The sequence below is a fragment of the Microchirus variegatus genome (assembly GCF_963457635.1).
Source record: "Microchirus variegatus genome assembly, chromosome: 15".
NCBI lineage: Eukaryota > Metazoa > Chordata > Actinopteri > Pleuronectiformes > Soleidae > Microchirus > Microchirus variegatus.
The window spans coordinates 15,290,032-15,307,033 of record NC_139816.1 but is presented as its reverse complement, the minus strand read 5'-3'; positions in this window follow the sequence as shown (position 1 = coordinate 15,307,033).

Below are 17,002 nucleotides of genomic sequence, written 5' to 3'. Positions count from 1 at the left end.
CACTGGCAGCTGAAATGGCAACAATTAGCCAAATTAATCACAGAATCCTTATACATTCACTGCAAACACTCGAGTTGCTCCCCTTTTGTATTATTTGTCAGTTTAGTGACATTTAATTTGAATGCGAGCATATTTTTTCCAGAATAATAACAAAAAAAAGAGAAGAAATATGATTGTGTAATCTTTGAAATGCAAACTGGAGATGGAAGGAGAAAAGAGTAAGGAGTGAGATTTAAAGTGACACTTATCAGTCAGTTAGAGGATGAGACGCGGCTGTATCTACCGTGTTAACACCTCTCGCTAATCAACTTGACAGAGTTTAGACCAGGCCGAGGAGCGATGCACGCACACGCATGTACACACACAGTGAACACGGCATGTTCTCACACAATCTGACTAAAATCCCTGTCACGTTTGTTTTAGAGTTGTACTCCGACACAACGCACTCTGTAATAATTCTTACAGCAGCTTCCTGTGGGTAAGGATCTACAGTATGTGCATGAAGCAAGTTTGAATCTTTAGGAAAAAAAAAAAAAAAAAAAAATCAAATTACACCACTCAGACCCTCTATATCTTCATCAGAAAACCGCTGAACCCTGAAACAAATTTGGCTGCAGCCAAACTTCTTTTTACTCTGGGTTTGTGGAGACAAATGAACAGCAATGAATCTTGATCATTTGCTACTTCTGTCCACACATAAGCACCTTTAAAGGCCGCGGCAGGCAGAGCTGCTGTTGGTTCAATGATTGTGTGAAGCATGAAGAACAGGAATTTGAATAGTCGCAAACCCAAACAAAGACAAAGTGGGCCCTGTGACAGGAGAATGAATGTCACTTAAATAGAAGTTACCAAAAGGTCACTTAACAACAAACCAGAATAAGACCAAACCCTAGAGTCTCAACACACTCATGCAGCGTTTTTTTTTCTTCAGAACATTGTGTTTATTTTGAAGAATCACAGTCAAGTAGCTGTGACATATTGCTGTTTTTAGAGTTTAAATGTATTAAGAGGGAGCCAGCCTATATTGATGTTGTAAATCAATACAGCTGGAGAGGGGAGCTAATGCTGTGGTGTCAAGTGTTCCATTCAAAACTTACACATTTTAACAGGCTCCGTGCTTCGCGGCAGCATAACCTTCTCTCTGGATATGTATATTATCTGTGGTTTGTGTTATCTATAGATATTGGAGTATATAACATTGAAATGTGTGTGTTTTGTGAGACAAACTCTTGAGTTTGTCACTGCAAAGGTGAAATAAAGGGAAACGAGTGCCAGACGGTGATCAAGTCTTAATAGCGAGCAATGAGAGCAAAGGAGACTACTCCATATTCAATATTATGTTCCTTGTATGCATGGATGTATCGGTCTACGCCCGTGTATGTAAGTGCTCGAGTGTGTTCGCGTGTGTCTCTGTGTGCAAGAGCTTAAGTGTGAGTTTGTGGGTGTGTGGAGAGGGTTAAACAGTGGGGTATTCTCGCCTCTGGTCAGAGGTGGAATTAATTTTAGCTGGCAGTCCCATGCTGTGGTCATTTGGTTTAAAGGGAGGTGTTATTATCCTGATTTGGCCGTAACGGCTGGGGATTGGATACCCAACTGGCAGTTGGGCACTCTCCTTGAAAGACAAAAGGACCGTAGTCTCTGTGTTCTTTTCTTTTTGAGGAATAAAATGAGTGGAAAACCAGCTCATCAGAGCAATATCAGTCAGTCTCAAGCCAGAAAACAGCTATATTTTTTTACCACCTTCACCAAATCTAACTCAAATATAGAAAGAGACAATGAAAATGCAATTTTTCCAGCAACATGGATGTGTACAGGGGAAGAATGTATTTGATATAATCAGTCATTCTATTGTTTATTCTTTAGGTTGAGTCTAAGCCTCCATTTCATTAAATCAAAGATCTATCATGACTGAAATACCCAAATGACCACATACCCCATTTTAAACACAGCCATCTGCCAAGGAGGGCCTTTTCTGCAGCCCAATCATTTGCATAACCAAAGGATGATTATTTTTTCCCTATGAAAGTTGAAATGACTGAATAATTATAATGTAGTGGATTAGAATGAGGAAAAAACATGCCTTGATGTCAGAAAAGATTGCTGAGTAGTCACTATAATCGCCGCTTAGGTTTTTAATCAGAGTGAAATATGGGCCATAAATTATTGCCTTTCATGCAGACTTGTGTTTATGCACTGGCGCATCACAAATCTAATTTTTCAGCGTTTTTAAGAGGCTTAAAAGATAGTTATTTTTGTTCAGGAACTCTGAATTAAAAATCGTTGGGGTATACTTTCACTCATGGGACTTGCGTTCCATACTGTACATTGTCTTCTCAGAATGACATTATAAACTCGGAATAACCTGCCCCTCGCCGCCGCAGTGCAGCCGCCAGCTGAAATACAAAACACAAAACATGCACCTTCAACCTCCAGCTCACATTGTGTAATACCTGGAAACCTTCTTCTTCGTGTCCTAAAGGAGCATGCTTTGCTACGCTGAACATGTTGCATCACCCTCGAATCTACATTTCTGAAAAAGTGTTGTGGTGTTAAATCTTGCAGCTCACGCACATTACTGTAGTGTGAGCAGAGAAAAAGAAAACCCTGAATACATTCATTTAAAAAAAAAAAAAAAAAAAAAAAAAAAAAACCTTTCAGCCCCCGAGACTGAAAGATAGTTTTAATATTACAAAACACCTCGGGATTCACCCACAACGATAAGACGCTCTGCTGGGTATGGAAGAGAGAGGCGGTGCACATACGTACAGGGGGTTTATCTATGAGCCCCATTCTTGCTGCTCACACGCTAAACACAGCAAAGTCTATGATGCCTGCTCACCCCTTATCCTTAACTAAGCAGCAAAGCCAATCCATTGTGCCAGACCTGTCTGTAACAAATTCATACATCCATATCGACACACCAGGAAACAAGGCACCCAAGGAGTGAGGGATAGAAGGATGAACAGAGAGATGGATGGATATATTTCTTCTTCTCTTTTTGTTTTTTTGTTGTGGGGGGTATCAGTAATCAGAGCACCCCCTCCCCGCCTCCCTCCTCCGTCTTTACAGCTCTAAATTGCTTTGCCATCTCTTTCCCCAGCAGTGCTTCCTGCCAGATCTGCCCATGATGTATCATTATCACAACTTTGGGTGGAAATCCATAGAATCAATAGGTTTGTCAGGGAAACTCACGCCTGGGATTGCTTACACGCTGTGAGGCTTGTTCATCCACTAGTCAGGCCTATTCTGCCACAGGCAATGGCAAAACAATGCACACATGGGTATGCCCTGGATGTACGCAAACATCATTCATACACACACACAGGCCTCCATGCATGTATACAGTGTGTGTGTGTGGATATATATATATATGTATATATATGTATGTAAAGAAACACACAAAAAAAAATAGCGATCGAGGTGCCACAAGGACACATGAGCTATCAATCTTTGGCTCTATATATCTGTCTCATTAGCTGTGTGTTTATATATCTGTCTCTGTCTGTCCTGTCCCCCTGTCTGCCCTTATCTTCGCCTATCTGTCTGTGTTTTAGTTCATTAGTCGAGCTGGTCAGCAGGAGCCGGACGGACGTCTATTCCCATGTAATTACTGTCCAGTAAACAGGTCAGAAGGGTAGAGTCCAGCCACAGCTGCTGCAGCTTTCGGCAACTCACACACACACACACACACACACACAGGCTCGCACTCACACATGTGCACACACACACACACACATGCATGCACAGGCGCACACACTAGCTGTGGGTCCTGAGCTTTCAGAGTGGTATTGATTGGTTGGGCTGTGACATCTCCTAAGCCATGTCACCCTTGTGAAAGAAGCCTCCAAATTGACCAATAATAAAGTGGTGGAAGTTGTAGTGGCACTCTCCTGGGAGCTGTCCGTGTGGACTGTGTCACCGCGCATGTGTGTGTGTGAGTGAATGTGTGTGTGTGTGGGTGGGTGGTTATGTGAGTGCTGTGTCTATGTATGTATATGATAATATACATGCGTCCTTTTGGCTTCGCTGTACCTTATTATTAACACCACATTGACCAACACGTTTTTCGCGCGTTGGATCTTTTGCAGCTGCGCTCACGGAGAGCAACCCACAGTAAACGACAATTGGTTAACACTTCAGACTGGAAAACCACGAGGAGTGTGTGAGGTGTGAAGTCATTTGGCTTCCGTTATCTGGAGCAAAATGAAAAAAAAAGTGGTATAAAATGTGAAGAAAATACTATAGATAATCATTGGGAGGCGGCACGGATCTGTGCCGCAGGTTCACCTATGGGAAATTGCCTAATGGACTAATACACAACTCCTTATATGGACATCCTGTGGGTGTGTGTTTATAGTTCACCGATTATGGCTTTAAAACTGTTTTTTTTTGTATTTTTATGTGTTGTTGAATCAGAGCTATGATTCATTTTATATCACATATAAAGTAGCAATAATTGTGCAGAAGTCACAAAATAGAGCGTTTTTCTTTTTGTTTTGTTCATTAAAACGAGCCGTGTGAACTTTAAATTGTGACGCATTTCCAACTTTCACAAATTCAATCTGATTTTAAACATTTTGAGTACTTTTTGTTGTAGTTGGTGAAAAGGAAGAGAAAAAAAACATTTCAGACACTTTTTTTCATCAATTTCAGTTAACCTGAGCTTCTGTATAAGAAATGCATTTGTGCGATTATGGACACAAACTCGGCTCTTTCATTTCCAATGGTGAGAATCACGCACACTGGCTTTTGCTCTCTAATTCAGCCATTCATTGCAAGCTTGTCTGGTTAAGTGGCCCAGTCGCTGCAGCAATGTACATTATGTAAATTCGCTTGCCTATACTTGGCCCAGCTGAATGCAGGCTTATTAAAATCTCACATGCACATGTCAAAAAAAAAAGCACGATTGTTCATGAATGCATAGAAAATTGAGCTTTTATAATTGTATGGCTGATGTATTTCATTCAAACCGGTAATAGCGGACATTGTCTATTACGCATAGAAGCGTCCGTCCTGTTTCCAGTGATTTCCACTCGGCACTTAAACGTATACATTATATACGCCGTGCGATTTCATCTCTATTGATACATATAATTCAACATTTTTACATCTTTGAAAGTGAATCAGCTGATCTTTAAAAAAAAAATATCAATTAAAAAGGCTACTAAAAACCCAAACTTTAATCAAAACATAATGTAACTTCTCTTTCTAGCTCCATAAATGATAACATTTGTCTGTAAAACTCCATGAATATAACTTCATAGCGCTGCAAAAAGTCTTAGACATTTTGTCTCTCGACTTTGTGAGCACACTTTCATATATCGGCTTCATTTACTGAGTCATTAATCTTCACTAAGAGAGGGAGAGATCAACCTCCGTACAAAAACAAGTGTGTGTTTGTGTATCGTTCCAACACCAACCTCATTATAACGCCGCTTTATGCACAAAGACCGTGGGGTCACATTGATTTGACTCCCTGGAGTATTAGCATGGGATTACAGCGCCTTCATTGATGTGTGCGTGTGTATGTGTATGTGTGAGTGAATGAGTCGGAGAGATGAGAGAGATGAACCAGGGGTAATTAGTCCATAGAATGGTCTGACATGCTGCGCCTCTGCCACGGAGAGTGTGTGTGAGCGTGCATGTGCGCTCGTGTGTGTGTGTGTGTGTGTGTGTGTGTGTGTGTGTGTGTGTGACAATGTGAGGGAGAGGGCAAGTGTATTTGTGTGCCCTCATTAATTCTTTGTACTAATACAACCACCACCCTTCTTGAAGTGTTAGACTCTTTGAGAGCTTCTCATCTTTATGATTTAACACTTTGATCCGGGAGTTTGATTGTGTGTGGGCTGAAGGATGTTAGTTAATGTTGGATTGTGTGTGTGTGTGTGTGTGTGTGTGTGTGTGTGTGTGTGTGTGTGTGTGTGTGTGTGTGTGTGTGTGTGTGTGTGTGGGTGTGTGTGTGTGGGTGTGTGTTTGTGGGTGTTTGTATGCTTGTCCTTTTTTGTATCAACTTGTGAAAAATGTGTGTGCCTGTGTTACTGTACTTGATGTGTGTATGTGCTTTAACTTCACCGATGTACAAATCTGAATATTCAAGACTGATTCTTGGGGCTCGCCGGCGACACTTGTGGGATGCAGATGATTCCGCCCACGTGGAGGAGGCATTATAGTCATGGAAAATGATACCAAACCGAGTAGAGTCAAGCTGTGCCGAGTCGTGCTGGAACTGTATTGTGGAAAAGCGCCATTGGGCTACTACCAATTTGGTTAGGTCATGTCCGGAACTCATACTGTTGATAATACTTTTTGGTTTATCGGGGACAAATAGAAATCCAACATTTTGCACATGAATTGTGAATATTTTGTTTTTCTTTGGCCTTTTTTTATTTATTTTTTTATTAATCCATTTAGGTATTTCACATGCTCACAATTAACTTCACTATCCCTTTTATACAACAATATACTTTGTCAATGAGTGGTCCACCATCTAACACGTCACAATCAGTGTGTGTGCCCACGTGTGTATGATGACAGCCATTTCAAACACTCGGTGGGTTATTCATCATCACAATTTGCATAACTTTGAAGTATGTATAGCATTAGCGAGGCAATTACAGTAATTAACATGGGAATCCATGTCAATGGGCCACAGCCACGAGGCAAGTACAATCATAGCTATGCTAATTAGGTTTTGATTAAGCTTTTAAAGAACAATTGGCTTATTTAACTGAACATATTCAAGAGGCTGTAGAGACATTGAACCCCCCCCCCACCCCCACCTTTACACAACCACCCACACACATTCACAATACAATAATGCACATGCACTTTCACCAGGTGTGCAAGTGGTGGATTCACCCACACCCCCCCTGTTCCTGCTCTGTCTTCACATATACACACATACAAATCTATGCCTACATGCACACATGGCTGCACACTCACTGTAACACACCGCCTCCTCCTACCCCTCCTCCTTTTGTTTTCTCCGGCGGTCTTTCTGTCCAGACAAGAAGACGGCATGTTTTTTCTTTTTTTTTTCCATTGAACAAGAACAATTTGCTGTCTGATGTTGGAAGCCTCATTGTAGTGACGGGGCCTAAATTAAAGTGTTGGCTTATTAAAGCGCCTCTGTGTTTGTGTGTGTGTGTGTGTGTGTGTGCGCGCTCCTGACACTGATCCGCCCAATAAACTCACTGTCCATGACTAAGAGTGCGCTCGCAGTAAGACAGACACAATTGCCTGTTAAGTCAGTGTTGCTTTTATTGGGCCTCCCCGAACTACGCCTTGATGTGTGTCTCCAGTCAAACCAATATAAGACATGCCAAGATTATTTTAATGAATTAAGGCTCTTCTCTTTGCTGTGAGGGTTTTTCCTGATTGGTGATCTTTGCACACTTCTTTTACCTTAAAAAAATACTTTCATTTTGCCAAATCTTCTGTACATGTCTACTTTCCCACTGAATAGGATTTTTTTTTTCTCCCCTCTGGGTGAAATAATGTTTTAAAATAATTTTAAGGGTGTTTCTTTAACCTGGGTGGTTTAGTGATTTGTATTCTTTTGCCAGACGCGTTGGTCTTTTTCAGTGTGTGAGAAAACAATGGCCTACAAAGGACCACACGCTTATTTATGTTGCACAAATTAGGCACTTAGTGCTTTCAGTAGCATCAATTTAGCATTAGCATTAAAAATAAGACATTAAGAGGACAATTATTGCATTTAAAAGACAATCAAGGCAGTTTATACTGATTTACAGCAGCGTAGAATAATCAAAATAATCAAAATGGACCATTAAGATGTTAAAAATGTGCACATAAAAGGCACAATATGCAAAAACAAGACAATAAATTAGTAGGTAATCGTTAAAGGTTACAGAATGTATTTGTAAATTACTGTAAACACTGATGTTTTATGTGTTGAAGCTTGTGTATTTATGAGCAAACATTTGGTGGCAGTGGAGAAGAACAAACTCAACTGCTTTTATAATTGAATTTATGCGACTGAAGATTGTAGTCCCTGGCGTCATGGATTTGAGATAAGCAATCATTTTTGTAATCGTAGATGTTCATTTGTCGAAAATTCCATCTCCACCACTTAAGTGTCATGTATTTTATGTGAGAAGATGTTTTAATATTCCGTACTCAAAGCATCCTGACTAGAAGAGGCCCGGACATTGACCCTGGAGGAACTCCACGCATGATTAGTGTATGCTCAGATTCATAAATAAATGGGCTCAAAGTAGTTGCTGTGCAGTAAATATGATTTGAACCAATTAAGTTCCAGAAGGCCACATTTATTTTGCTATCGTCTCTGGAGCAGTCAACCATGTTGAATGTAACGCTGAGGTACCGAAAGTGTAATTTTGGCAAAGACGTGCTCAGACGAATGCCTATTAAAACTCTTAAGAGTTAATGCTAAGCTTACCAGAAATGTCAAAGTGTGCCAAAATAACTAAAGACGTCCTTTTTAGAAACACCACTAAATTTCCCATTTTTGTCTGAACAGTTGTCACGGATAACAGTTCAAGGGTGATTCGTGCCGAGGGCTGTGTCAGGATGTCAACAATGTTCAGTCAATGCTTTATTTTTACTGTCATTCATATACTTCAAAATAAATACTCCCTTTGCCTTTTTTGTTCCAAGCTTATATGCTCACTTAAAAGATGTCATAAAGCCCCTGGAGTTTGGTTTACTTCACCTCTATCCTGCTCGTCTACTCTTAATATTTTTTTTTTTTTTATTTAAATCAAAAATAAGTCATCAAATCTTTTAGTGGTGCTGGGGCTCATTAAAATATATTGCTGCTTTTGTCCAGTGGGGGACCTGCCAGAAACAACCCCATGACCCATTATTTGCTTCAAACTTATAGTTGAAGCCAACATTTTTTTTAATGGGCTCTTAAAAAGCAGGAGTTTGTTTTGACTGTATGTGAGATTCTGTGATCACGAATGAGGCTGATGGAATCAAATTGTATGTCTTATGGTCTGAGTCACAGTGGGTCAGCTTGTCAATGAATGTCACTCACTGCCATGTCAGGGTCACGATGGAGCAAATAAAGGGCCGTCATGAAAAGTCCATAACATCCATCGACAAAAGGAGCGGTGTTTATTTGTTACGACACATAAATGGATGAGCACACGCAGACACACATACACTGTACACCTGCACATGCGCAAAGAACACACGCACGTGCGCGCACACACACACACTTCCTCAAACAGACGAACACACACTAAGTACCTTCATTCAGCTTAAACCCTTCCCTGTTCCCATGTTGCTTTTTGAGATCAGTAAGAGTGCATATGTGTGTGTTTGTGAGTCCATCTGCCGTTTGTCTACGTCCATGTACACACACACACACACACACATTTCCATATGTGTGTGTAAATTTCCATGCGTGTCCCTGTGTGTGTGTGTGGCAGTGTGGTTGTGCAGCTATCATCATTATCCCAGTCAATACCCACATGTCCGCGTATTGATCAGCGTATCGATGAGCAATGAGAGATCTCGGGCTGCAGAGGGCTTTGTGGATCTGTTTAGACTTCTACGGAGACCACACAGTGAGATCAGCACAACTTCAGCGATGGATCACTCCAGGGCATTCATTCATGTGCAAGATTATTGCCTGTTAGACAGCTTCACAGGGCAGCAATGAATGCGCAGCTGATTATAGTATATCAAATAAAATGTATACTATTGCTTGTGCATGGTTTTTATTTAATTCAACAAAATGACGTGTATCTTTTTCAATATATCTCTGTTTAATCTGTCTTCGGGACAGAGATATTTCAATAAATGCTGGTATGCTCATCTAATGTTTATTGCAGTTGAAAATATAAATCATAATCTGGAGTTTGGGGCTTTCTTTATAGCACTACAGGTCTCCTATTTGTTTTGCTATTAACCAAAGAAAAGCACAATATTTCCAAGGAAATATAACTATGGGTCATATGCAGGGATTACAACCTTTTGGGACATTTTTAAAATAGGTGTCCCCGATCAGTAGTATAAATAACAGCAATCTGGTACCTTGGGTGTACGTCATCACGTAGCCTGAAGTTTCAATGGCGGTTAGTTTAGTGGTTAAAGCATTGTACTTTGGTGTGTACGACACATGCTTGACTACTACTATCATGCAACACGCTACTTTTTCAATGCCATTGTCTGGAACTTACTGCCTAGCCTTGTCTTTTTTAGCCCTAACCCTAACCTCACTAACACTTGTGCCTAGTTGAGTTGAAAAATACTGGTGTACTCAAAGCGTACCGAACTAAAACTAGCCATAGTTACGGTTCAGCTGGAGGAAACTCTCAATCCACACATAGTGAAGATTAAATCAGCACTTCTAATAGTGGTAACTATATGTGACGTAATTGATCTGAGGCTGGGTTGCCATCACATAACTTTTTAAACCATTAAAAGAAGATTAATAAAGGAGTCACAGACAGTCCTTGTACTCTTGAACTTTAAAACCTCCACTTTTTGTCTTAACATCAGGGCTTTCGTACGCATTTACGATTTGCTTCGAATAACAATTGCATCGAGCTGACTTGTACAGTTAGCTGCGGCAGATTGAATGTGGACACCCCTGCGAACCCACCAGAGTTGTGCTTTTTACCAACAGTTTACACCGAATAATGTAATGTGTGAATGTTAACAGCACATCATGGAGTACATTTGCATGATTGTGTTGTCGCGTAATGTGTGTCAACATCGTCGGGTTTGTCTGCACATTTCAAAAAGAACCCTGCAGGCCTCTTCTATTTTCTTCCTCTCCAGCTTTCAATTTCTTACCCTCCCATCCTCTTCACCGTCACTTTTCCCTTCTCCCTCCTCCACCCGAGCCCAGACCCCCCCCCCCCCCCCCCTCTATCCCCCCAGGGTGTCCTGAGACCCTTCATTACTGTCACCATGGTAACACCTCAACCATTTGACAGTGGTCGTGGACACTCCTCCCCACCCACCCATCTTCTTTTCCCAACTCATTCTGTCCTTGTCTTCCCCTCTCTCTTTTTTTTTTCAACCCCTTCACCCCCTTTCCTTTCCTTCTTCCCTCTCAAACTCCCTTCTACTGCTCTCAAAACATGGCTTCCGGACAAAAATCACCAAATCACAGCAGCAAGTGGGGCATATGATGATGGGACGACCCCCTGAGGTTTTCCTCTCTCCCCAACCACTCCTTAAATGGCTGGAGCAATCATAGCGTCCTAACACTTTGAAGTCAAATCCCAATTCCACTCTTTTTTTTACTCTGTCCGTTTGTCTGTCTGTCCGCCTGTCTGTCGCTCTCTCTCTCTCTCTATCTTAAGCGATTTCCTTAGGCGTCAAATTGGCAGACGTGTGGACTGTATATTGCCGTGACAGAGGGATGTCGTGCCGACTCTTTCTGAACAGAAATCAGTCGGCATCCAATTAAACATGGGAATATTGATCCCGTGCCTCATTTCTGAGGATTAGTCTTCCCTTTGAAACACGCTCTGTTTGAAATATGGCCGTGATGAAAACATACATAGACACTTGTGTGTGCATGCGGACACAATATACAGTACATGCTGAGCGACATGAGCACTGCTGGCCGTCGGGCTCTCCAGGTGTGACATGCTGATTGTCTGTCATTACGGCTCACCTTCATGTTGGTGATGGATGGTGATGTCACCGCGAGATTTAAGGCCGCCCGTGCTGCTAATGTGATCACAAGGCAACACTTGCATCGTGTAGGAAAACACACACACTATGACTGTCCGAAACAATTTACCTTTCTGCATGGAGTTTGCATGTTCTCTCCCCTTGTGTGTGTGGCTTTTTTCCCACTACTAAAACATGCAGATTTGGGGGATGAGGCAAATTAGACACTCTAAATTGACTGTAGGTGTGAGTGTGGATGTTTGTTTGTCTCGATGTGGCTCGGTGATGGACTGACGACCTGTATCCCCCGTTTCGCCCCCATGTCGGCTCGGATCGGCACCAGTGCCCCCATGTGGGGGATAAAGCGGTAGAAGATGAATGAATGACAATTATGTTGGAGAACAAAGCAAGAAAAAAATAAAGGATGCGTATGTTCTCCACCTCTGTACCACTGTGTTACCATGGGGGTTTGTCTTTAATCCACTGAAATAAAATATGACGTCCAGCGAGCAGCAGCAGCAGTTTCATTAAGAGATACTTTAAGGGATTGAGATCACTACCTCGTGGTAAGAATCCCAATGGAAACAATTCAGGTTTCAGGTCCATTATATAGGATTGTGCAGAGTACTTTTTAAAGAAATTTATTTTTTCCAGAAATGTGCAATCACAAGGCATCGCCATATTAAACGAAATGCACCCCTTTACAGGGTTCTGAGCCAGACTGGAGAGGTGATTTAATATTCAGAATAAAGGAGATGTGAGGATTGAACTTGTTCCTCAGTTGTTCATACTTTCTTCTTCGTTAGTGACGGCAGTGACGCCAGGCAAGTAGAAGGGATACTGCCTCCAGCACACCCTGCAATGCAATACAGTATAAAATGAACATTTATGTAGGTTTCATTAATTAAATAATAATATGATTAGGGATGTAACGATACAACTCAACTCGCGACTCGATACAGTTCATGATTTTTTATTCACCATACGATTTTCTCACAATTTTTTCTTTTTTATCAAAATGAGCTACAAATTATGACCAAATAAAATTATCTTTTATTCGTAGGAAAAAAATCTTAGAGGTGCTTTCCTTACAGAAACTCTGTAAGACAGTTTGTGTCCTCTAATATCTCCTTTCTTTAGAAACACTCTCACAAGTAAAGGCCACTTAATACTTCTCCGACTGCGTAACCACGCACTGCAATTTCCAGCCCGATCAGTAGGGGTCGCTACGCAAGGTTGTTGTGCTTTTGGCTACAGTGAGCAATGGCGTCCGAGAGAGAAAGACTGTGGAAACGGAATAACATTGAAACCGTGGCTGTTTCTCACTTTTCTTTGTCACGGAATGCAGTTTTAAGATAATTTGAGGCGAGAAATTGCCCATTTAGAGTCTAAACATGTGCTATGTGTGTATTAAGATATGGCCTATTTATAGTTTGGCAACTCACGAGGTGGCGTAACGTTACTTTGCTTCTCACTGTGGTGGCGGCTAATATGCTGCTGCATGTTGCTCGTGTTGCCGCTATATGTTAGCAGTCTCTTGCAATATTTACATGATGTTTTGGTTTTGTTTGTCCATTTCTCACTGGTTGTATTTGTGTATATAGGGAATCCAAAATGCTGCCACACAGGTGATTTTAAACAGCTCGGTGCATCCTCTATCTCAAAGTTGTTGCCTACCGTCGCCGTGTCTTCCCTCGTTCTGTGCACCGTACCTACGTAGTGACGTAAGTCACCAACCAGTGACTTTTTTTAAGATAACGTAACCTATTTCCAAAAAAGAAGAAAAAGAACATATCCTACTTCTCGTATTCACGATTAATTTTTTCTGTCATTTGTGCGAATCGTCACGCATTTGTACCGATTTTTAATCGTGTCACGATGCATCGTTACATCCCTAAATATGACGTGTCCACACTAAAATTTAAACGTGTCAGCGTTTCCTTAATCAGTGTTGTCAATTATGTCGACTTATCGTAGCAGCCCCATTACACACACACACACAGATCAGTTTTCTCTGGCCGCCACTGCTCAGCAGCAATGTTTTAATCATGATCCCCCCCTTTTTTTTCTGTAATTATAAACACTCTGAGATGCCCATATCAAAGGACTTCATAGAATTCAAGCCTATGGGTATCCTTGGTTGCATTTGAAACACACACACACACACCAACACACCTCACTTCAAAAGCAGACCCTTCTTTTTGAGCTGTCTGTGCTACTTTTGCATACACCTTGAAGGCCCGTTGCCCAGACCCCCAAGGTCAACACAAGTTGTTTGTGCTTGTCGTGTCGAGCTGTCCCCTGGGCTCGGTCGGCTTCTGAGGCCAAGCCCTGCTGTTTTACACCGCAAATGCCCCCATCCTTCAAAGTCAAACCCCAACATGTGAGAGAAAGACGACTCCGAGAGTTCTCGAAAACAATCAGCGGAAATTAGCAGACGTGGCCAGAAATACTGTTTTAGTGTCTTAATTGAAATAGTCCAACCTGAAAGTGAAGAACTGGGTATTTGACAACCGGTTCCCGATATAGGAAATAAAGGAGAATGGGTATTCTGATTGGATGATGATGTTTATCATTCCAAATACAACTCATCTGATGAAAATATAGACATTTAATCCTTAATCCATGGTCATGGTCCAGACATCTAGCCTCACAGTTATTTTATATATGCGCTTGTGCTCAGGGTTTGATGATACAAAGTCCTGATCGATCATGGAGATCTACTTTTAGAGGCAATCACGGCGATCGTGATATTTCACGGCCCACTCTAATGATGTGGATTTACATTCCGTTCACAAAACAATAGAATGATTTTTTTTTTTTCCTTTTTTTGGATTGGCCAAATGATATCACTCGTCTCTATCATCGCGTCTCGTTTATGCCTGATGTATTCGATAAACAATTCAACATGAGCTGGAGACACGGCAGATGAATAGGTGGTGCAACAGAAGGGCTTAATATCAGCGGAGTGGGGGGGGGGTTCGTTTATACGTGGTCTCACATACTCGCTCATGTAAACCTAGTCAGGTGATATTCAACACTTGCGGGGGTAATATGGAGAATCTGTTCAACTACATAAAACGGAAACATCACTCTTGCTACTATCACTATTTCACTCATCTTTATGTTTGAAGGTCCCGGACCAAAGAACAGTGGATAAAAACTGTGCTATTGTTTTTTTTATTGTGTTTTTAAACAATAGGGTGTTTTACACTGAGGACGCAGTTCTATTCACAGTGTACGAGGGCCAAAGTTATACTTAAGTAAAGCCAAATGCTTTAAATAAAATTGGTACATTACTTTTAATACATATAAAGACAACAGATTGCATGTTGTTATTTTCGCTATTGCTGCCGATATTTCAGTCATGTCAGGGTGAAAAGATTACTGGACTTGGTTACACAAATTATCATATCAAGGTTTTGGATTTTCTTTAACCCAACCTTGAAACAGTGGCTGTTTTGTGTACTCGTAGCCTTGGGTAAACACCCAGGAAAGATGGATGTATAATAAGCTTAAAGACATTGATTTCGAATTTATTTGAAGGATCAATTAAAAAAGTATGTGAAGTTGAATTTGGTTTCACTTATTGAGGGTTTTCAAAATGTTTAAAGGTGCATTATGTAATAAATCTAAAGCAACTGACCATAAAATCCTCCTAATATGTCACAGAGACTCAGGAATAATGTTCATATAACAAACTGAACTCAACAACAACAGTACAGCCAAAATATTTGCATTAAAAAAAACATTTTGCAGACTGCAAATCATGTTTATGTTTTGAAATCATGTTTTGGCATGTGGCGCCACCTACCGCCGTCTACCAAACATTGCAATCAGTAGAGTCTCAGCTGCCGAGGAACCACGGGTTGCCAGTTACGTCAGAAAACGAAACCTAAAAGACCTCTGTATTTTGAATTTGAATGTAGTAACGATTTTGGCCACATTCTTACATATGGCACCTTTAATCTGAAATTAATCTTTTCCTGGAATTTACAGTGAAATCATAGTCGTGTGTGCGCTTTGTGTGAGGATTATGTGACTGATCTCCAGAAATATAATTAATTTCTGTTGCAAAATCTGCTTTTTATTTAGTTAACTTTTCTCATTTGATGATTAGTTTGAGTATTGTACTGAACTAAAGATGAGTTCCTCCTGAAAATACTAATCATTGGCCAATAATTTAAATAAAACATTTGGCGAGGTCTACGGTTCAAGTTTAAGACCTGCATCGAAGTTCAGCATAAATTATAAAACCGATGTCTTTCAGGACGACCTTGTACTTTTCACTTTATTTATTTTTTTTTTCACACTCTTTGTAAAGACCGTGAAATGAAAGAAATATGTGTTGTTGTTGTTGGGGCAAAGGAGTGCACGATGTCTCCAGAGTCATTTTCATTCACAGATAAACACATGGCAGCGTCGGTAAACAAGATTCATGGGGAAAGAGTAAGACACATTTGATAGTCATAAAGGATTTTTTCCCCTCAACAAGCAGAGATCAAATAAACTCTGTGTCTGAGGTGCTGCATAGCCTCAAGCAGTGAAGCATAAATTTAGAACAAATCTTGTTTCTCTTACAAGGGTATTACTTTAATTTTGATGCTTGGGCCAAAAAAGAGGGGGCAAATTATGAAAAAAAAAAAGAAAACACACATAGGAATCCAACGCGTCTTCTATTTAACCTCCCCATCAGAAAAAATGCTGTATCTGAGTTGAAGTTGTCACCACATACCACCTGACCCTGGAGCTCCCTTCTAAAATCACTTTTGTCTCAAATTGAAAAAGCAATTTTCCTTGGTTTTATAATCCCCAGTAATAGTCAACCGTCATTTTTAATCTTTAGATGCATTTTAAATCCAAGCTGTAATGTCTTAACTCTCCACCAAGGTCAAATATCTTAGCAAATAAGGCTTAAGCTTTGTTTTATATGGAAGAATTACATGATTAATACCGAAGAATTAATCACGTACTCTTCAGATCTCCGAGATTGGGTTTGTGCTAAAGGATTACGCTGTCCTACTTTTTCAGATGGCATAAATTGACGTGGTGGTTTGTTTAGCAAAGTACTGCTAAATACATTCTTCTGAACTCGGAGAGCCTTGATTGCCGGCTGCCTCGCTCAAAGGTGCCGCATTCTCCCACAACTTTCAGGGACAATATTTTCTTTTTTAATTCATGTTCTTAACAGTCAGGGCTGCACAATTTAAATCATGACAAATGTGTCACCAGGAGGTTATAAATTTTAATGAAGGAGATTGAGAAATATAATGAAATGAGCCCAGCTAAAAGTATTTTTTTTTTTGCTTCATTATGCATTGAGGTCAGTATTCTTCTTTTCAGATTGATAATAAGAGTGACAATGTGATTTCGAAAGGAT